This window comes from Ochotona curzoniae, unplaced genomic scaffold (assembly GCF_017591425.1).
Source record: "Ochotona curzoniae isolate NIBS_2020 unplaced genomic scaffold, NIBS_Ocur_1.0 contig_43, whole genome shotgun sequence".
Lineage (NCBI taxonomy): Eukaryota > Metazoa > Chordata > Mammalia > Lagomorpha > Ochotonidae > Ochotona > Ochotona curzoniae.
This window is the reverse complement of record NW_024466218.1, coordinates 12,564,041-12,587,659: the sequence shown is the minus strand read 5'-3', so window position 1 is coordinate 12,587,659 and position 23,619 is coordinate 12,564,041.

Here is a 23,619-nt window from a genome sequence, read left to right as displayed (position 1 = left end):
GAAAGAAAGGAAGAAAGGAGTGTGATGTCCATAGAAGCCACAATTGGTTCTCTGATATGGGGCCAGGAAGAGCTGAGGATGCGTCTGGGTCCCACAAGGCTCAGCAGTCAGGGTTATGGATGAGAGAGTGAACAGGCTCGTTTCACTTCTAAGTGCTCAAGGGCAGTCAGTGTGACCTCAGACACATCTAAGGGGCCTTGAGACCCCTTCTTAGGAGACCTCTGGAGTCATCGTTTTCAAAGGATGCAGGAACCAGTAGCCAGTGACAGGCACCAAGAGAACCCTGCTCCTTTGACCTCGTCACACTCTGTGCTGTTTTGTTTATTTTCCCTGTTGTGATTGACAGTGAACACTTCAAGGCAGCAGCCCTGTGAGTCCTTTCATGGACAGCAACGATAAAGGGGGAGGGAAAAAAAAAAACTTCCCCTTCCCAGTCATCCAGGGCTGCCAGAATCCTAGGACAGAGAAACAAGAGTGGGCAGAAGGAAAGGCAGAAGCCTAATGGAGCTCAAAGGCAGCCTAGAGGAGAGAAGAGGCTGAGAAGGCAGGACAAGGTCATCACTCATGCCCAGAGCTAGGACCAGAAGGATACAACCCTGGGTGTGTCCACAAGGAGGGCTACCCTGTTTAGCTATAAGTTGGTCTGACATGGAGTTAAAACTCAGCAAATGTGAGCTGTTTCTCTCCTCATGCTTTACAAAAGGAATGTATTTTCAAGCAAGATGAGCAGATTGACCCTGCTATATGATACATTGAAACTGTACATATTGGGGCCAGCGTGGTAGCTTGAAGGCTAATCCTCTGCTTGTAGCGCCAATAACCCATATGGGAGCCACTCCTTCTCTTAGCTATTGCACTTCCAATCCAATTCAGCTTCCTGTCTGTGGCCTGGGAAAGCAACAGAAGATGACCCAAGTCCTTGGGCCCCTATACCCACAAAGAGATCTGGGAGAAGCTGCTGGCTCCCAGCTTCATCCCAGCCCACCTCTGGTCATTGCAGTCATTTGAGGAGTGAACCAGTAAATGGAAGATCTCTCTCTTCAAAACTTTGACTTTAAAGTAATCTAAAAAGAAAAAAAAAAAGCAATGCTAAAAACTGAATATTTTCAGGGTAACACATAGTGTTTTTATTTTAAATTTTATTCATTTTTTATTGGAAAGACAGACTACCAGAGAAATGAGACAGAGAGAAAGATCAGCCATTCCCAAATGGCCACAATGACGGGAGCTGAGCTGATTTTAAACCCAGAGCCAAAAGCTTCTTCTGGGGGCCTGACCTGGCTGCCCAATGGCTGAAGTCCTAACCTTGCATGTGCCAAGATTCCATATGGGCACCGGGTCTAATCCTGGCAGCCATGCTTCCCATCCAGCTCCCTGGTTGTGGCCCTGGGAAAGCAGTCAAGGACGGCCCAAAACCTGGGACCCTGCATCCACGTGGGAGACCCAGAAGAGGCTCAAGGCTCCTGGCTTCAGATCAGATCAGCTACAAGCCATTGTGGTCATCTGGGGAGTGAGTAAACAGATGGAAGACCTTCTTCTCTGTTTCTCCTCCTCTCTGTGTATCTCACTTTCCAAGAAAAATAAATACATCTTTAAAAAAAAAAAAGCTTCTTCCGGGTCTCCCATGTGGGTACAGGGTTTGGGCCATTCTCTACTGTTTTCCCAGACCACAATCAGGGAGCTGGATGGAAAGTAGAGTAGTCAGTACACAAACTGGTGCCTATATGAGATCCCAGAGCTTGAAGAAGAAGGATTAGCCAATTAAGCCATCATGCCAGGCCCACAATATAGTGCTTTAATAAATACATATATTGTATAATATTCAAGTAAGGGTAAACATACCTATTATTCAAATGCTTATGATTTATTTACAGTGAAACATTCAAAATCCTTTCTTTTAGATTTTTCAAAAGAAGTGGGATGGACATTTGCCACAGTGGTGAAACCATGGCTTGGAATACTCCATCCTGTGACAGAGTTCCTGGACTCTGTGTTCGACTCTCCAGTCCAGCTTTCTGCTCCTGCATACTTAAAGACAGTAGATGGTGATGGTTGCTACCCACGTGGGACGGGCACCGACTGAATCCCAGACTCCTGGTTTCAGCATTGCCCAGCCCTAACTGTTACAGACATATAGACATTCAAGGTGAACCAGCAGACAGTAAAAAAACATTCTTTCTCACTTGCCGTCTCTCTTGCTCTCATGCTTTCTCTCGGTTGCCTTTCAAATAACTAAAGCTAATATTAACATTTAACATGTAAGGTTGGATGTTGTGGCACGGAAGGTTGAGCTACCCCTTGAAGTGCCTGAATCCCATCTCATAGTGACTGGTTAGAAGGCTGCCTGCTTCAGTTCTGATCCAGACTGGTGCACCCCAGCAGGCAAAAAGTGAGGTCTCCGAAGCTTGGGTCCCTGCCACCCACATGGGAAACCCAGATGGAACCTCAGGCTTTTGACTTTGGCTTGATTCAGCCCTGGCTGTTACAGGCATTCCGGGAGTGGACTGACCAAGGTATGTTCTCTCTCTGTCCTAATCCCTACCTTTCAAATGGATGAAAGTAACTAATTTTTATTAAAATTTGTCTCTAGAGAATATATCGTACATTATTTATCTGCAATAGAATATGTAAGAGAATGCCAGAATTCATTCCTCCTAACCGTAATTTATTACCCATTAGTTAACCTTTCTCCATCCCTCTCTACACCCTACTTGCCCCAGCTTCTAGTAACCACCATTCTAATCTTTAGGCCAGAGAAGAAAGAGACAGTAAGAGTGTGAAGGGGCTGGTCTCCAAGTCACAAAGTCAACCTCTGTGGCCTCCAGGATTGGCTGAGGACTCGCTAAACCCAGAAAGATTGATCTCTGCTTTCTCCAGAACTCATCACTGGCCGCCCGATTAAACCAGACCACCAGCTCCCTGCTTGATCCTGCGCATCACTCCACTCTGATGTTTCCTAACTCCCTTGTCTTCAAGGGATTGGAAATGGGATGGAGAGGGGCCAGCCACTTGGCAGGGCTCCCAACCTCTTGAGGCTCAGAGCTGCACCCTGGCAAGGCTTCCAGGCACTTCTGCCTCCTTCTAGTTACCAAAGAAGAAGAAGAAAAAAAAACCTGATTGTAAACATCACTTTAAAAGCATAGCATCCAGCAGCCGGCTCAGCTGCAATACATCAGCCTGAATTGTACTCATTTATAGTGAAGCATTTTATATTAATGTTTTCATTGCTTATCACAGACACTGGCTTTAAAGTGCTTAAGCCAGCTGTAGTGAGTTATTTATTAGGCTTTTCTCTTTTCTAAGTTGCCTTTTCCTTAAATAAAGTGTTTGTTTTACTTTCATACATTTAAGAATCCCTCTTGCCTCCTGCCCATCACCTCTGATAGCTAATGTGAACACACACCCTTCTCTCCAGCTTGTTCAGTTGTTCTGGAAGGCAGGTGAACTGAAGCCAAGGTTGCGTCCAGATGGATAGGAGTCTAGCAAGGCTGAGGTTTCTATCTCTGCAGGGTGGTTTACCTTCCATGTCATTGTTTGCCCCCTCACCCCACAGACTGCATTCCATCTGCACAGTGATGTTGAGGATCTTCAATGGTTGCCCAAAGCCAACTGGCTTGATATCTGCACAAGGCTAAGGGGTATCTTCCCCAACCATGGTTTTCAGGCTGCCATTCTGACTATTCTGCTATCCCTTGCAATCTCTCTATCCTCCTCTGCTTCACTGAATGTGGTGGCCTAAGGGCCACCGCTCCATGCCCTCCCACCAGCCCCCCCAAGGCCTGATTTCTGCAGAGCTGGAACCTGCAGAAGGCAAAGCTTGTCAGCTGGTGTGATGCCTCCTTTCCTTTACCCACTAAACTCCCAAAAGGCTGAGAGCCGCACAGGAAGCTGAAGGCACTATCTCCAGAGAGTCAGACTCTTCAGAGCTGTAAATTGGATAACAAAATCTCAAAATCTCCAGAAACCCACAGGTCAACCAATCCCAACAATAACCAGATTTTCAGTCATCAACACGGCTTCTGACTCTGAAATATGAACAGGAAGGCAAGGATCGACATACATTTAAGGAAAACTGGCAAAAAAAAATTAAAAAAGGAACTTGGGGAAACAAAAGCAAAGCAAGAAGTAAAAGAATCATTAAATCATTAAAAAAAAAAAGAATCATTAAAAAAATCAACAACTACAGCTAAGAGTGGTGTTCTAGCACAAGTTCAGCCACCACCTGGAATGCTGGCATTCTGCATGAGCAGTAACTCAAATCGCAGCTGCTCCACTTTCTGCTAATGCATATGAGAAAGAAGTGAAAGATGGCACAAGTGCTTGGATCCCTGCAATCTATGTGGGAGACCTGGATGGAGTTCCAGGCTCTGGCCTGGCCCAGGCCCAGGCACTGTGGTCATCTGGGAAGTGAACCAGTAGATAGATAACTCCAACTTCCAAAGAACTAGTTATTGGGGGAAAAAATAAGAAAAAACACTGCTGTTAATGTCTTCAGAATAAAATAAGATAGGTATTCATACAATAAGAATGAAAGTTAATGTAAAAGACCAATTAGAAAAAAAAATTGAAGAGTACCTGGATAGTAAACCTGGAATAAATATAATAAAATTAAATAGACATGTAGAAGATAAATATACACATTATATTAGCAAATAGACAAAGAATAATATGATGAAATATTGGAAAGAAATAGCAGAAAAATTCAAGCACACATCAAGAATGGCCAATAGTCTTTCTTAAAATACTTCTAATGAGAAAGTCAAGTAAATAAAGAAGCAGTCACAAAAACAAAAATCCCAAAATACTTCCATAACCAAAAGATTTGAACATCAGAATTAAAATGTACATCAGAAATTTCTAGCATGACAAATGGGAGGAAAGGATACATCTAGATAACTCCTTCAGAAATTCCAAACAATCAGGATTAAAAAAAAAAAAAAACAGGAAAAATGCAAACATTTTCAGAAATGAGTGAAAGGAGACCACATGCACCGAGTGGAATCCAGAAAGGCCTGGGACCTCTCAGTAGCATCATTAGAACCTAAGGTACAGCAGACCAAAACCTTCAGAATCCTGGAAAAGAAAAAAAAAAAAGTATTTCCAGCCTAGAGTTCTATATCCAGTCAAATGGAGAATCAAATGTGAGCAGTGGATAAAGACATTGTCGTGTATGTAAGGATTCTAAATTGTTGGCCTCCCGCACGTTTTATTGATAAGCTACTAGAAGAGAACCTTCCCCAAAACAAGGGAGAAATGTAAAGAGGATGTGAAATGCAAGAAGAAATAGCTATATCGAAAAGAGGGTTTAGGGCCCAGTGTGGCAGCCTCGTAGCTAAAGTCCTCACCTTGCACATACCAGGAACCCATATGGATCCTAGTTCGTGTCCCGGACACCCCACTTCCTATCAAGCTCCCTGCTTCTGGTGTGAGAAAACAGTTGAGGACAGCCCAAATCCTTGAGACACAGCACCCATGTGGGAGACCAGGAAGAAGCTTTTGACTCCTGGCTTCAGATTGGGTCAGCTCTGGCCGTATGGGCCACTTAGGGAGTAAACCAGCAGATGGAAGATCTTTCTGTCTCTCCTTCTCTCTGCAAGTCTGACTTTCCAATCAAAACAAATACATCTTTAGAAGAAGGAGGAGGAAGAGAAGTAGTGGTGGTGGATCAGGGAGAGGAGAGGGTAGAGATGCATCAGATTTAGTGAAAGCGGCTGGGGACGTGCTCCAGCCTGGATGTTAGACTGGGGCTCTCCCAGGGCCCACGTGTTAAAGGCTTGGTTTTCAAAGAGGTACTGTCTGGAAATGGTTTTTCCCGTGAGAGGGTGGTGCCTGGCCCAGCAGTCCCTGGGGGAAACAAACATCCTCGGACAATAGTCTTCACCAGAGGGCTGTAATAAAAGCCTGGCTTTGGGCCCAGTTACTCTGCCATAAGCTCCTGCATCTGCCCACAAGCCTGTATCACACTGCTTGGGTCGCCAACCTCAGAAAAGAGTGAATTCAAAAACCCTCTCTCTTTCCTACACAAATAGTTTGTCTCAGGTACTTCGTTTTAGTCGTGGAAAGTTAACTGACCCAGAGACGTGGGAGGCATGAAACACGAACAACATGATGCTCCAAGACTGCTCAGTCACCCAGTGACCTTGACTCCACTAGGAGATCCTGGTATCTCTGTCAGAGAGTTCAGAGAAGAGTCAATGGCAGGTATTCAGAAAGTGAGGTCAATTTTTAATTTGGACAATTGGTAGCTTTTACCTAACCAAAAAGTTGTTGAGGAAAGAAAATACCACATTTCCATTCCTTTGTGGGTATTTTCAGAGATACAAATATGGAAATTCTAAAAATTCATTTAACAGAAAACTGCAATATAACTATTGAGCCCAGAAAACTACTATGTTTTCTAAACCTTATAAGCAACTTTAATTTTTTTTAGTCATGGACATGCACTAGTTTCACAAGAAGTAAAAATGTAATTCAGGTGAATTAACTTAAAGATCTATGCATAGCTGTGTATTACAGAAAGGGCAGGGTCCACCATGTGCAGCTGTACAATGAAGAGGGAAGCCGATGCAGCCCCTGCTCTATTGAAACCTCTCTCCAAACATGATCTGCTGTCGCTTACCTCTGCACCCTGTACAGAGCTTGTTTGTCCGAAAATGCCAACTCATTTATCAAGGGTCCTTTCATTCTTTCCTCAACTCCCCCAGGCAAGCAGCTCTTTCTAGGTCCTACTGCTCTAAATGCTAACCTCAAGTGCAACAACTGTCTCACCACATTGCCTGGCTTTATTTGCAGGACTCTTTTCTCAGTCAGCCCATGAGTTCCTGATATACCAAGGCTTCATCTTACCTTGAGCATGCCTTCAGTACCCAGCACAGTGTCGGAGTGTCTATCAAAGCCCAGTGTTTGTCAAATAAATGCACAAGTGGGTGCCTTAAAGGTGCAGGCATGGTTGCATTTATAAGCACATGCATGAATGTATGCATATATACATCATACACACACATATAAACATATATATGTCTGGAGAGGCCGGGCTGTGTCGTCATCACCTAAAAGAAAATAACACAGGTAATTTTTAAAAAGGAAACCTGAAAGAGTAGCTAATATTCAGGAAAGGGATTACACTACCTTCCCTGGGTCAGGCAGTGCAGAGTAAGCCACTAACTGCTTAATGAGAGTAAAAGGACTTAATTTTTGCTTCCTCTTGAGGCCAGAGGTGATTCAATATGCATGACACAAAAAAGCAGAAAAAAAAAAAAGTGGAATGGAAAAGGAAGGCAAAAGCCCTGAAGTTACACCTCAATAATAGAGGCACCTGTCTCCACTTGTGGCTTCCAACAAGAAGCTCAAATGCCTCTTGGGTGATGCCATATGTTACTCCCAGCTAAAGGTGACCATGAAGGGAGAATCCAACATTCCCTCCCAGAATTCATGCATATGTCCAGTGCTATGAGAAGACTCAACTGGTGACACCCTTGTAAGATCCAACCTGTGACTGCCATCAACAGAGTTTATGCTAATAGTTTACATTTCTTCCATAAGCATCCCCGAACAGGACAACAAGATACAGAAATTATCTGCAGCCCTCTCTTGCCCTTATGCCCTTGCCTGAGGTGGGGGGCCACAACATCATATTTTAACTCTAAAGGGAAAAGAGCATTTACCAAAGACTCAGAGGGAATTTCCGAAGCTCTGCAGAGGCTACTTGATTCTACCAAAAGGATCTTTAGCAATCAGAAGTTAAAATGAGTTTCTTAAACATTTCTCACAAATTCATTCAACACAAGTTGGGAGCTGGTCAGCTCTTCAGCATGATTTAAGGTCTCTAAAAAGACCACACTTCCCCAAAATATCTCCCCACTGGCCTGAAATTCATTTCACTTCATAACCATGCTTGAAATTCCACCAATTAGAAATTCATTTACAAGCCCCTCTTGTAAAATGTGCAAGAGTGATTAGCTTTATTTGATGCTGCTCCAGAATCTAAAATTAGGACCAATGGCTGGCTTAATAAAGAAAAATTGATGGGCTTTAGTTTGACTGAAAAAGCCTCTTCTGTCAGTTCTTGCTGTTCAGCATGGAACCAGCAACTCCCATGAATGACAGAAAAGTGATCGCTTAAGACAAAATCTTCTCCTTCTGGACAGTTTTAAAGGGGTAGAAAGTTCTTCCTGGCAGTAGATTAAAATTTGCTTCCCAACACTCTCAGTCACTTGCCCTAGTTCTACCCTCAACAACACAATGTCTAATTACCCACCCCTTGTCACACAGTCCAAGCCAGGTTTCCTATCCCTTAACTCCATGGCCATTCTTCCATGTCTACCAACCAAACAACACTTGTGTTGCTATGGCAAAGTCAGGATTCTTTACCTGCACAAAGTGCCCTTCACTAGGGTGGAAGTGGTAGGGTGTCTACAATATTTAATAATGACCTTGTATTCTTTACTTTGTACTGACTAAGCACGCTGGCACTTTTGAGGACATGTAGGGCTGGAAGCATCACTTAGGTATCATAAGATCAGCATTGGGGTTTCAAAGGTGGCAAGATAACACATTATGAGACCTTTGGCAACTTCAATTCTACTCTGTTTCTAGACGAGTGATTTTTTTTTAATGCCACATATTTGAGATCATAGAGCTGTCTTTCTATGTCTACATAGCTCACTAAGCTGATGTCCTCCAGGAAGTATCTTCTGGCAAGTTACATACAGCATGGGTGTTGACTCCAGAGTCATGGCCTGGCCAGTTGCATGGAGATTCCTGATGGGTCTACAGAAACCATGAACAAAGAGCAGGTAGTCATTCTGTGTGAGTCATTCATTAGTCAATCCTAGAGCAAGCTCTCACTTTTCAGATATATGGGAATGGGGGGTAACAGGGGGAAGTGGCACTTGTTATAAGGGAGATGGAATCAAAGACCTGAAGCGGAAACATGATTAAATCTGTGAGCAGATTTCCCAAGATAGCCCTTAACTGAGATGTACTTAGTTGATGACCCAATTCCTGATACAAATCAAGACAGGGCAGTCAGGAGGCCTGAGCTGGTCCTCTTCCATTAAATGTGGGTGCAACTGGGAGTGCCTCCGGAACTCATTGTAATTAAAGGAGCAGGATGGGTTGAACTTGACAGTGACTTTCATCTTTATCTTTGTATTCTTTTCTACTCAACTCCCCACCCCAACCCACCCTTCAAAATGGCCAGCTCCTGCATAAGCTTCAGACTCATCAGTAATGCTGTTTTCTCAGAGAAACCTTTCCGTTTCTTCTCTAGACCTGGCTAATGACCCGGTCAGACACTACCATGGGATTTCTGCCCTTTTGACATCATCTTCCCAGGTACTCTGGCAGTGTACTTTGGTAGTGTATTGTGTTTGGCACAAAATGAGTATGTAATAAACTAAAACAGAAAAGAGGGAAATGGGTTCTAAGTAAAGATGAAATTCCCAGCCACTAGAATGTTAATGGAAACAAAGCAGTCCACAGCTCAAGGATTGGACTACTATTGTGAATTGCAAATAACAACAAATTCATAACAGCCAGGTAGTTCCCATCAAGAGATAAGGATTTGACCAAGCAAATGTGCAATTCCAAGCCTTGTCCTCAAAAGATCTTAGAACTTGTTATCTGACCACTTTTACAACCCTGACGCAGCCTTGGGAGTGAGCCCCAGGCAGCCTGCTGGAAGTTGACATCTCACTTTACAGAAGAACCAGGGGACCACACTTCAGAGTCAGCCAACTCCAGGCCAATAGCCTGCCAACTTCCAGACATGGGAATGAGGACATCCTACATCCTCAAGCCACCAGCTGAACATGTAAACTTGAGACAAACAGCCCAGTGAAACCCCAGAATCATGAACTAAATGAAGAGTGGTTTCAATCCAAATCATTTTCTAGAAGTTTGTTATACATTGAAAGATAACTGATAAAACTTTCCCTCCAGAACTTTTGGCTTAACTAAGTAGATCCAACTCTTGGTAACATTTAAGGAAAAGTGTGGAAGTAGGCAGTACTAGTTATAGTAGGAGCCAAGGAGACTTTGAGGCCAATAAGACTCATTTCCAAATCTCTGAAGCTTAAGCTCCCAATTGGGGGGAAAACTGCTTATGGGACCCATGAACATGAGCAATCATGGTAGATAGCAGCCAAGAATATCTGGGGTGCTTGATCTGTGCCAGACCTTTTTTTTTTCAAAGAAATCTCCATATCCATTATCTTTTAATTTTCATAACAACTCTGAAATGAGACAATTTCCATGTTCTGGGTAAGAAAACTGTGGCACAAAGATGCCATGTCATTCTTCCAAGGTCACATTGTTTGGAAGAAATTGGGCTAAAATTTGAATGAAAGGCTCCTGGATCCCATTCAGAGTGCTCATTGTTCAAGTTCATTGTTAAGAAAGGATGACTGGGATCCCCAAAAGGAGATGTGAACCCTAACCTAGGACCCATGGGACTTAATGTGGACAAAGTGATTCTAGCACAAGGCAGGTAAACTAAAAATGCCCCAGAATAGTCACTCTAGAGGAGAGGTTTGGGGATGAGAGTGCGTGAGCGAGGGCACAAGCTCAGGGAAGCTCAACAATCGCTTTCATAGATGAAAGAACCTGGCCTCACAAAGGTAGCAGCAAGGTGCCAGGCAGGGGCTCACAGACAACACAAGCCCTGTGAACCACAAACAGCAAGGATACCACACTCAAGCAGTAGCACAACAGACACACCAACCAGGGTTTCTTCCTTCTCTCTCAATCTCTCTCTATCTCTCTTCCTCTCTCTCCTTTAAGGAGAAAGCATATGGAAAAAGTGAAATGAACAATTAGACTCCATGATAATTATAGCAGTTGAGGTTTTAAGTCATTGACACAAGGCCACCTAACAGAGGGAATGTGACCCAACCAAGTTCATAGAAGTCACTTGAATAGAATTGCACAGTTTATGAAGTGTTTTCTAATACTGTATTAGCTTCTCACAACAACCCTGCAAGGTGAGTGCAACATGTATTGCAGTCTCAACTTTTCAGAAAATACAGCTAAGACTGCTACTCAGGTGTTGTCTTGCCCAGGATCAGCAGGAGGCAGAGCAAGGTGCTTTGCACTCAAAATTTCCATCCCCTTCCACAGAGTCATGGTGTCCCTGTATACACATTAGACATGTGACAAAAAGAAGTCATCATTCTGGATGGAAATCCAAGGGAATGGATACTGATGACTCACGACTGGAAACAACCTCAGACTCCCAAGAGGAGCCCAGGGAAGTCACCGCATCCCGAGGTAATCAGTGATGTCATTAAGGAAAAGGTAGGGAGCTTGAACTTGATTTAATTCATTCAAGAAACTCTGTCTCACAGACAAGTGTTCTTTGAAAAGTCACTGATGAATTCTATCCAGGCAGTTTTTAGCAACAACTCACTTTGGGGCTGATCTAAAAAATACTCAAATACTTGATACAATGTATTTTTACCCAGACTGTTCTTTTGCTATTTGTTTGTTTTTGTACCAAACAAACCCTGGTGATTTGTTTTTCCTATTTGCTTAAAACAGAGGCTATTCTCAGGCAGCTCCTATTCTCAAGCCCCAAAACACCTGCCCAGTGTGAGCCAGGTCTCAGCTACTGCTGCGGCTGCATTGATGCCAAACACAGCTTTGCATGGCTGACTATTGAGCAATAGGAACAAAGACACAAGCAAAGGAGAGTACCCCCAGCGTGAGAAGTAAGCACTCTAGAAATGGGTTCCCACTGGGGAGAGGAAGAGCGAAATCGCTGAAATGGGAGGCATTATTATTTCTAGAGTCATCTTTAGATAACAAATTGCTGAGGCCCAAATATCCACAGATTATTCTATCTGAGTCTATCTTGTTGCGACAGATCTGTTCACTGTAATCAATCATGCTGCGTATCCATAAAACAGCTTGATAGTACACATGCATTCTCCTCAAAATAAAGTTGTAACATTTACACATAATAACTTATTGGGCTTCAGGCTTTGCCTGACGTATGCTCAATATCATCTGACGCTTTATTGGATCCCACACAAACTTTTGCCTAATGCAGTCGTTCTACAAAGAAAAGTTAATTGAAGCCTTGATGGTCATAAAGAAAATTAAAAAGAAAGAGGAGGAACGGAGCATCTGCTCAGGGTGAGAAGAGCAGCGCTGGAAAGAGACCAGAGTAGGCGAAGCCCTTGGGAGGACCAAAGTGGAGCTCAGAGCCCCCTACTCACTAGACATGGGCTACTTAGCAGGCCAGTTCCACCCTTCAGATCTCAAGCTGCCTCATGTATGAAATACTTAGCAATGCCAAACGTAGAACTGTTAATTATACAGAGGAGATGAGAGAGGTAGAAAAGGATGACAAGATCTTGGCAGAGAGTTCCTGAACAGAAAGTAGGCATAACAGGGCCGTGGTCAAAATACATGGAAGGCCACTCCATGGATTCAGTACATGGTTGGTGATGGCAACTCCGTGTAAACATCAGCTCAAAGCTTTCTCTTAGGACTGTGATTCTCATGCTCAGTTACAGATGTGACCTGTTTGTGAATCTCATATACTAAAATCAACATCAATGTCACTGACTTGTTGACTAATTTTTTTTTAATCTCCATTTCTCTAGCCCAACCCACCCAAACTCTTAGTTCTATCGGGCAGGCTGGACAACTTTACACATCATGGTGTTTGCCATGGTTCCTAGCATGTATTAGACATTCACTAAATAATTGATGAATGGATGAGAAATAAATGAGGAAATGAACAATTGAGGCCAGAAATATACTAATTCCAACACTTGTAGAGAACTACCACAGGTGGTATACTCACAGCAGCCCCTAGGACTTTTGTCCCACCTCCATTTGGACACATTCATCCCATGCTGATGCTCTCAAAAATGCAACCAACCTGAAAGCAATGCCATACTGCCCTCAGTGATCATCATAAGGGTTTCTCTGCTCTCTTTCCTGACCCAAGAACAAATGGGTTGTACAGGCTGATCTGGGAACAGATTTTAAGACAACATAAGGTGATTTTTAAAAGCCATATAAATAAGTGATAGGCCTGATGTTGCGGAGGTAGGCAGTGGATTGGGTGAAACACTGGTCATCCTCAGAACATCGACTCATCCACACAGCTTTTCCAACTCTCCACTTGACTCTGCTCTTGGAAACTTTGAGTAGGTTTGTGTTGGAGGCTGGGCAATTACAGTTCCTTAAGTTTCACAGGTGGTTGTGATCTGCCATAAAGACTGGCCAGACAATAGTTTATATCCCTTCCAACTCCAATTTCAAGTGTAACATTTATTTAGTTTTTTGTATGTTTGTATATTTGTTTGAGGGGCAGAGAGATCCTATCCAATGGTTCAGTACCCAAAAGCATGCAAGAGCCAGAGGTTGGCCCAGGATGCAAGAACATAGTCTTGGTCTCCCATATGGATAACAAGAATCAACTACTTTAGCCATCTCCAAGATCTCGCATGGGCTACACTGTCAGGAAGCTTGAGTCAGAGGCAAAAACCAGGAAGCAAACTCAGACACTAAATGTGGAATGTAGGCATCTTAACCAGTAGGCCAAATGCAGCTTTTAAGTGTCCCTAAAGGAGGAGAATTGGAAGAGGTAGTAGATGGATGTAGTATTCCAAAAACTCAGAAAACTTGAATAAAATAAGTGATTCAATGAGTAAGTTTAATATCTGTCCCTTGTAGTCTGTCACAAATTGAGTATTCATTTGCTTACTCCCTGCCTATCTTTGGTTTACAGAATTCTTCAGCTATCAACATTGGCCTTTCCCTCCTCTGCCGCTTCTCCAAATCACACCCATTCATTTAGGGAAATGATGTGATATGCTTAACATGTGAAAATCCGCTGACAATTGGACAAAAAAAGAACTTGCCTCAACAGTGTCTTGCTGAGTAGCTTTAAATTTGCATTGGGATACTTCCACTCATAATCATTCATTTAGTCACTCATTGGAAGTCATGTCTGACTTCATCCTTGACCCTGTATTGGAAACTGTACTCAGTGCTAAATGTGGTGCAATAAACAATCAAAAATGATAACATGGTCTTAATCATCATCCGTTTCCGGGGGCTTTAGGAAGCCTGTAGTATAGATGGTTTCCAGGAGCTTAGGAAAACACAGCCTCCTGAAGAACCAGACTTCGCCACAATGATTATCGTTCACTTTTCAGAGCTTTCTTCTCATACCACAGCATACCCTGGATGGGGCTACTCTACCCCAGCAAAATATACAAGGCGGCAAGTGTAACTCCAAACTTGAAGACATTTACCTGAGAAATGGGTGTGGTACCTTGGCCCCTGTTTCCAAGGCTGACCAGACCTTGCTGCAGTCGAACTGCTGGTCCTTACATGCATTTGACTGGTTACCATGACTGTGAGCTGGGGAAGGAAGTCCAGGAGCATGCTGGGCACTGGCAGGAGTAAATCAGCCTGGTGAATCCGTGCTGTGGAGATAATCATGGATATTAGTGGCTGGGGCTCTTTCCTTCTCCTCAAGCCGGCTCTTGTGCCTTGTGGAAAGCATCTAGAAATAGTTTTCATTGGCCAGGGCCCGGTTAGGTGACTGAAGTACAGATTCAGAAATCAGGGACATTTAGAATATGGGGAATAGGTACGTTTCCTATGAGAATATTCACCTATTTCCAGTCACACCAGTCCTGGCTTGCTTGTACCTGTCACATCACAGGCCACCTGCTTCTCTGGAATGATTTGAGCAGTACAAGAAAGATCCCTGGACCTGGGAAATATCCCAGGCCATAAAGAATTCATCACCACATGATGTTGAGCCCCTTTACTGCCCCTTGCCAGTCCTGTTGTCTGTTCACTCTACTCTCCTAACTGGAATGTCTGTCATGCTCAAGGTGCAAGGATCCCCACCACCCTCCCACACACACATACCCCACCTACCTACCACACTACACACACACACCTTCCTTTTAGCTAACCCAAAGTCAGGCGAGGCATTTCAGAAGGAACTCTTATTTAGGAAACTCTGGGAGCACGAAGAACAGAAATAGATAAGTGCAGTAATGTTTCACATTTGTATAGCACTATGCAGTCTGCAAGGCGCTTGTACATTCATTACCTCATTTACCCAGCATGGATTCCCTCCTCTAACTTAAGTAAAGCCTAGCCAGAGATTGGCACAGGCTCTGCTAGGAATCTCCTCCATCCCTGCCTGATAACCTTTCCCCAAACCCAACTCTGACAAAACCCACATCCTGATGGCCCCAAAAGTCTAATCCATGATCCCAGGAGTGACTTGGACTTTTTCCTTGCCTGGTTTAGCCCCACCCTCACTTTTTCTTTCAAGTTTCATCATTCTGGAAACATTTTCATGAACTAGTTGCTGATGATGATTCTAAGCAATAGGGAAGCAGGTGTTTCTAGGGTAAGGCTCGTTTTGGTCACTCGTAGCTTCTTTGTGGAGAATAGTGATGACTAATATTCATTAAGCACCTCCCAGAGTACCAGGTGTTGCTTTTTTTTTCAAGATACATTAACAAATTTCCCCTTTGCAAAAAGCATCAAATAGAAGGAGTATTCTCTACCTCATAGATGAGAGGGGCTCAGTGAGCACAATGCTCCACTTTATACCTGAGTAGGGCTTAATAAACACAAGTCACATTTTGTGCTGAAAGACAATCAATGAATTGGAGGGTATGTAGGACAAGGAGGCTGAGCCCATTTCCTTCATCGAGCCACTACTCTGCAGATGCATAAAGTTCAGGCACGTTTACCCATTTACTCTTGTTGCTAGGCTTCACGGACACCAAGATGCAACTGCAAATCAAGTGTGGCTCCATGCCAAGGAGTCCACAGACTGTCTGATGAGCACCAACCGCCCCCCTTGCTATGGTTTATATAATGTCAGAAGTGTTAACACTGAAGCTCACACTGTCTCAACAACATGAGAAGTGGAGGGAATGTGCCCTGACAATAGAAAGGAAGGTCTGAAGGGAAACCAGTATTGTAATGAGGAAATGTCAAAACTCAGTGTCAGCCATGTAGTTGGGTACACTGGGGCTGGGAACTAGTATTTTATCCTGAAGTCACTGAAGCACAGTGAATAGGCTTCAAGTAGAAAAGTTACATAAAAGGGACTCCTCTTTTAGTTATTTCTTTAATTAGGTCTCTGTTTCTCATGTTATTTTCCTTTAGTTGCCTTGTTCCAATAACAGTGAGTGCCAATGGGAGAAGTCATTTAACAAGACTCCTGGCCGCTGATAACTAATTAACTAGCTTCTTTTTGGTGAGTGAGGAGACAATTTCTCCATCCATGCTCTCTTTCTCTCCACTATCCTCTGTTAGAGACTCAGGGGGGAGCTCATGATGTTTGGGGCCAACATACCAACAGCTAAGTGGAGGTGTATGTCTCTGAAGATTTGCAACTACCATTTCTACTAGAGATATCTTTAATCTGAATGTTCACTTACAGATGTGCCCAACTGACCATGTGGTGCTCTCAGAGTTCACAAATGTCCACAATTTGCCTCACTTATCACCAACCCATCTGCCTAGGCTGGAGATGCTCTCTTCCCTGCCCTCCTGGCGAGCTCCTGGATGGAGATCCAGGACCAGATTCAGAGGAATTCAGACACTGGACCCCTCTTGCCCTTTGCAGTCTAGCTACTTAGTTCAGCCTGCAATCTCAGCAGACAGGGGCATGGAGAAGAGAGGAAGGCAATGGCTATGACTTACCAGCAGAACTGCCACGTCAGTTCTGGTGACTGACAGGGACACAGAGGGTACAGCCAGCTCCCTCTCACAACTAAAGCTGTGTCCTAAGTGCCTATCTGAGAAGACATGAACAAACTTTCCTTTGCTGTCTTCCTCCATAGAACTCGAGGTCTGATTTGCTTCAAATGAGCCTTTTTCTGGCGAAAAGAGCCCTCAGAAACCAGGATCCAAGTCACATGTGCATGAGACACTAGAAAAGACAGTGGGGTCTGCCTTGTTTGGGGCAGAGACTTTTGCCACTGATCCATGACGGGTGAACAGGCTTGGAGAGTCTGCTGAGACCCATGTGCAGTAATACAGGACAAGTGTGGATACTACTTTTATCAGACCCTGAAAGGGCCCCACTGTCCCCCAAAAGGTTAATGAGCTCTGATTTGGAAGGTGCTGACTGATCTGCACACATCGACCCTATTGCAAATCACCAAGCTCAAGGCCAACTTTCCCCACTGCGGGGCTGCCCAATCATATCCAGTTGACCCAACTAATGCCAACACGGCAATAATTTATTTCAGTTCAAAGAAATGCAAATTGGGTTAATATCCCTTTCTCTGAACCATCACATATTCAATGTAAACTAATTCATTTCCACAGCAGCAAATTTTTCTAGAAACAAATGATACTCCATTCTGCACAATTCAAACTAGCACATTTTTAATGCAACAAACATTTATAAACCTCCCCTTCCTCCCCCCTCCTTTGCCTCCTTCCTAAAAATACCCATTGCAGCACCATCTTCAAGCCTACTGCCTGTCATCCCAAACTGCTGTATTGTATTTATATAATGGGACTGCTTCCATCCCAGTCATCAAATTACCCTGTTTGTTATTATCCCCATTTTACAGATAAAAGAAGTAGGACACACAGAGGTCAGCTGAGCTGCCCAGCCCAGAGCCCCAAAGCAGGGCTATAATGGAGAAGACCTGTTTGCAGGCTGCCTTGGCCTTGGGAGAGCAGAGGCAGGGAGCCAGGCTGAGCTCTGCGTTACACAAAGCAAGCCCTTTATTGTGATGACACCAGCTGTCTCTTCCACAGGCCAGGGCCAGCTCAGAGAGGACCAGGCCCATAACAGGCTGTCATGAGCACCTCATCAGCTACCCACTGCCACACCTCAACCACATGGGACAGAGTTCTTTAATCAGAGTAAACATGAGGTTCCCAAGACAGGCAGGACAGAGAGAGGCCGTGCAGAGAACACAGCAGCTCAGGACCAGGTCTTTCCATTCTGACCACCCACACACAGTGTGCAAAGGGCTTAACCTGAAACCCTCTCCCATCACAAAGAACCCTGGCCCTCTTGCTTAGCCAGGGAGGCCTCCCCAGGACAACTAACTCCACTGGTCATCACTCAAGGCAAGCTGCAGCTGGCATCATCTTCTATGCACAGAGGGCCCATCGTATGCTGCTATGATGGCTTGCCTGGCAGTTTTTCAACTCAAGGGAGGTGCAAGAGTGATGCGCATACAGTGGAAATCACACTTTTGAAAACCACACTTTTGAATTTGGATTTGGATCTTTTCCTGGGCTCGTGCTAGGCCAGCCACTTCTTTTCCCTGGTGCTGTGTGGCAGCTGCGAGTGCAGCTCCTACTCAGCCCTGTAATCTCCTGGGGAGAGCCCCAACATGCTACACGTGTGTGGTGAGCCACTAAGAGAGGACATTTCCTAAGTTAGGTGAACTCAGAGTATGTGTGCTTTAGATATTTTCAACTTACAAAGGGTTTACCAGGACATTACCCAATGAAGTCAAAGAACAGATGTTGTTTCTGTGCATAAAGTTTCATAAACATGCATATATTGTTTCTTCTAACTCTTACTTTAAAGAACTTAGAATCCCTAGGGGATGCATCGTTTCTGGCCCTCTTCCAGTACCACAGAGAAGGAATCCAAAGACTCTATCCTAGTGCCCACCAAATTGCCTTCTCCAAGTGGGTGCCTGTACCAGGCACAATCCGTGAGCTATCTAACTACAGATTCCCTTTGCCTTAGACCCAATTCCTGCACTCAAAGGCACCCCCACTCCCAGGTTCCTCCAGCCTTAGGTGTCCCAGTACTAGGGCCTTGATGGGTGCCAGGCGAGCACCTGTGTCAGATGCACAGCTTCAACAATCTCCTGCAGCCGGACGCGTTATTAATAAACACGCTGCTTCGAGCATTTGCTCACGATTGTTTGATATTTCAGTTTTCAGTAATTTTCTCAGTTAATAATTTATTAAATGGATTATTTGTCATTTCAATTTATTAAAAATTGATAAAGGGCTCATTTCTTCTCTCCTGAGCTAGGACACAGGGAGAAATATACAGTCCAGAGTACAAATTAAAGGCCCCTGCTTCCTTCTCTTTCCCTGGCCATCTTCCTGGTGGCTCCATGCCTATAGCCCTATTTGCTGTCAAAGAGTAGAACTGGAAAAGCATGCCCCTCTCTTCCTTCCCCTTCACTGCCTATCTCTGGGATCATGGTATAGACAGAGAGAGAAAGAGATTTCTGCTTCACTCACCAAAAGCCAGCAGTAGCCAGGGCTGACATAAGCCAATTTCAGGAGCCCAGAACTCCATCTGGCTATCCCACATGCGTGGCAGGGACCCAACTAAATGAACTATCACTTGCTGCCTTGCAAGTTCACATTAGCAAGAAACCACCATGGAGAGCAGAGTAGGGGTTTGAATTAAAGTATTCCGAATAGGGTGAATGAAGGCATTCCCAACACTTCACTACTGTGCCAAACACCAACCCCAAATTATGGCATCTTAGCTCATTGTTCCAAGTCCACAGTAAGCAAGTATGTAACCCTCCTGCCACTCAGATGAGCTGTACCTTAAAGAAGGGGTCAGGGATTGCTGTCCCTGTAAGACTTCAGACATTGCAACCAGAGAGGGAGGAATTTCAAGCAGCACCAGAACATGCAGGCAGTGCTCAACACGGCCACATGCCCTCCACGTGGGCAACACCAACACCAGCAGTCAGCATTCTTGTCTGTGGTGCTACATACAACTTCACATTGTGTTGATCAAGACCCTGCCTTTGTTTACACAGCAAACACACAAACACCCCTGAGAGGAAGGCAGAAGCAAGATCCTACCTTTTTCCTCTCCCCTGGTCTGTTCTCTCTCCCTTCATGCTCCTTTTGCTCTTGTTTCCTCCTTTTCTCTCTGCGCCTCTGCCCATCTCTATAATCCTGCCTGCCTCCCTTATCTCTTCTTTGTACTTCATTCCTCTTTCACTCTCTGGACTTTCCCTATCATCTCTACCCTTCACTTTTTTTCTCGCTTATCTGTTACCTGTCTGATCCTTCTTCCAGAACCTGGGGGTCCCTGATCTGGTTGAATACCTGGGGTCCCCAGTCTATGGACCTGATCTTTGGGTAGCCTCTTTGAATCTGCTTTGGAGCCATGATGCAGAGCCAGCTCTGCAGCCATCCCAACATGGTTGGTTCCCAGTGATTTTTGCAGCAAATATGGCACAGATGAAGGCCCACGTGCAGAACCATAAAGGGCAGGAGAAGGGTAAGAAAGCACAACTGGGCAGGTGGGTGTCTGGACAAGCTGTGACCTCTGGAAGTCACAGTAGCCTAGAGTGTCTGGCTGTCGTGTCACCATTTGTGCTGCCTTCACATGCTCCTAGGAATCCATGTGTCATAGTCTTCCAGAGTGCTTTTTGCCAGAGGAGTTTAATGGCCTTATAAAAGTCGCATTGTGCACAAATTGGGAAGTTTCTGAGGCCCTGCGCGGGTTCTCATGCATATACACTCACAGAGTTCCCGCAGCCAAATGCAGAAGGCAATTCAAGGCACAAAAACATCCTTGGGTAAATTACTTCCTATTAGTGTGTCACATATTTCTTAGATACGACTGTAGTTCCTGGAGATGACAGCAGCAGTTGACAATAAAACTTTGTACTCTTTTTATTTATATATTCCCTTTCTATTTTGTTTGCTGTATTTTCCCCCTCCCCTCAAAGTTACATAACAGCACACCCAGCTTGCCACTTCATGCTCCCCAGGAAGCAAATCCCCTACCAGGATGTTTCTAGACTTCCTGTTAGTGGGTCTGTCTGGGAAGACACTGAACTTCAAGGACCATGGATGGACCTCAACGTGGCATCTTGACATCATTTTGACCAAAGAAGCAGTCGAATTGATCCCTCGTTCCTGACATGGCCACAGCCTCCTGCCTCTCTTCAAATCCACAAATCTCAACAACTCAACTGCTGTACACCTAGATTGGTGCGTGACAGCGTGGGAGAGGCAAGAGGAGAGAAGGGTTCACTGTCTAGTTCCTGAGGCAGACCCACCCGGTAAGAGAACCTAAGCAAAAGAAGACACAGACACATGTCACTTAGTGTTGGGCCTCATTCTGTCCTAGGAAATGCAGCCTAAGGAGGTCTTGTGGATGTGTGAACATCCTAAAGTGACATACCCAAACCTTACTGCACGCATAGGTTATGTGATACGAATGTATACACACTCACATGACACAGATATTGCTCCTAGGCCCATGATGAACAAAACAACACAGGATTAAAATCATATATAAGCAGAAAAGAAAACACCCCAAAATGACAACCGAAAGTGTAATATAGTAAATACGGAAGCCAGCAACATCATTTTTGGTTATTATCATCAAGCATTGTATACTACACATAATTGTGCGTGCAGTAGGCTTGCTTGCTACAGTACCATTGCAGGCACTCGCTACAGTATCTCTAGGGGACAGGAATTTTTCAGCTTTGTTATTATCTTAGGAGACCACTGTCACATGTGGGGTTCCTGCTTGACTGAGTCACTATGCTGCTTTGTATTACACCTGCTGTAGTGTGTATCTTAGTCTAAACTCACTGCATAAACTGGGCTAAAGGGAAGCACCTGGAGTTAAGGGAGGCAGAGACCTGAAGCAAGTAAGGAACTCCACTGCATTTCTTCAGGAAGTGAGATTTCCTTCTGCTGTTCTTTACAAAAAATAAACAAGGCGATTTGAATTCATCCTGGATGGAGAATGAGAAGGTGGAATCTCTGATGAGAGTCTCCAGCAGGAAATCCATCCACTCAACAAGAGTCCTCTCTCCACTGTCCCCAGACATTAAACAGTTCCTCAAAGAAAGGAAGGACCTCATCTATAAGCCTTTGGCCTATGGGTGAAATGCAAAGAGTCCTGCAGCCTGTGCTAAGACCATGCACACTAACTCTTAGACTCTCATCTCTAGCTCTAGATCACATTCAGGAAATACAGACGTGCCTCTCTCCTCCAGGGACATTCAGTGGACAATAATTTCTCTCCTCCAGGGCTGGCTCTGAATCTTCCCTGCCTTTCACCTCACAGTTATTCCCTCCTTCCTCAGCTTGGAGACTTCAGATGCTGTGATACTCAGAGGAAAAAGATTTCCTTTTGTTCCTTGTCCTCTTCCATCCCCAAGTTTCTCACCAACTGGAGCCTGCTTCCTGAGGTCTTTAGCCCAAGTTCAGGCTGATGGCAACCCCTCTCGCTGTATCTCACTGGAAGCATCCAGATCTTTCTCCTTCTCTGAATGCCAGGTCTAAAAAGACACCCAACTCTAGCTCATGGCTCCAGAAGAGGTACAGCTGTTCCTCCTGCACTGCTTCCATGCAGTCTTTGCAGAGAGACACCAATCCAGACCCTTCCAGAAACATCAGAATCAGGACAGGGCCTATATCCATTAACAAGGAAAGTGGGGTTACCAAAAGGGACTAGTTCAGAAAGCGAGGGCTCTGAAATCTACAGAAAAAGAAGGTGCTTTCCCCACATCTTGGCAGCAAAGCCAAGCTGGATTAAGCAGCCAGGATTAGGGGAGGAGGTTAGGGATGTGGTTTTACGCCAATTCTGAGAGATGCTAAATCAAATTATGTTGAACTTCTCAACTTAAAGCTATGAGAATGCCTTCATAGTCATTGAAACAATAAAGAAAATTCAATTACTGAAAGAAAAAAAACAGTGACAGATCAATCCTGTAATTGTGAACTGTCCTGTGCATTTTTTTTTTTTTGGTCAATGTAGCTGCATCCTGAATATTTTAGGACTTTTTGGATCTCAATCCTCTACCACTTATAATTCAAAATTGCATCTCCCCCTGCCTTCTCCCAGGACTCTTAATTTCTCTTCTCTCTCCACCATTATTTATTTAAGCCTCCTAACTGTATTATTTATTTTAACACCATATCTGTATTATTTATTTTACTGTAGCTCCATAACGATATTATTTAAGTCTATAAAATAAAGCTTTCTCCCTTGAACTCTCTGTGCAAAATAAAATTGCATTGTACTGAAACATTCTTTGAAATGCCCTTCTTTTCCACCACTGGATAATAATAATAACACTTTGCATTTCTACAGTACCTTTCATCCTGGGATTATTTAAGTCTGCAAAAGCAGCCGGTCTGAATTCTCTATGCAAAAATCAAGTTATGTGATAATATTCTTTGAAATGCTCTTTATTTTTCACCACTTATGGGCACAGAAATGCTCTGTCTTTGTGCACAACTTTTCACCTGGGAATTCCAAGTGGTCCTCTGGCAAATGCTCATCTCCTGAGTGACGGTTGGGTAATATCATTCTTTCTTCCTGAGTGATAAGAGGAAAACAAGACCTCCAAGCTTGGGAACTGCTGTGTGTAAGAAGACAACATGACCAGGGGTGGGGGTGGTGGAGAGCGTGTGTACCACACCAAATGGCTCCTCCCTGCCTCCCTCTCCTTTTTGTAGCAAAGAAACACAGACAGAACTCTGAAGCCAGGTCACGTAGGTTGAAATCACGGCACATCCCAAGCAAGTTCCTTCCCCTCCTGAGGCCTCCATTGGCTCACCTGTACTCAGCATCTCTCCTATTTGTATGCTTTTCCCAAACCTCTCCCACATTCCAAATCACCCTTC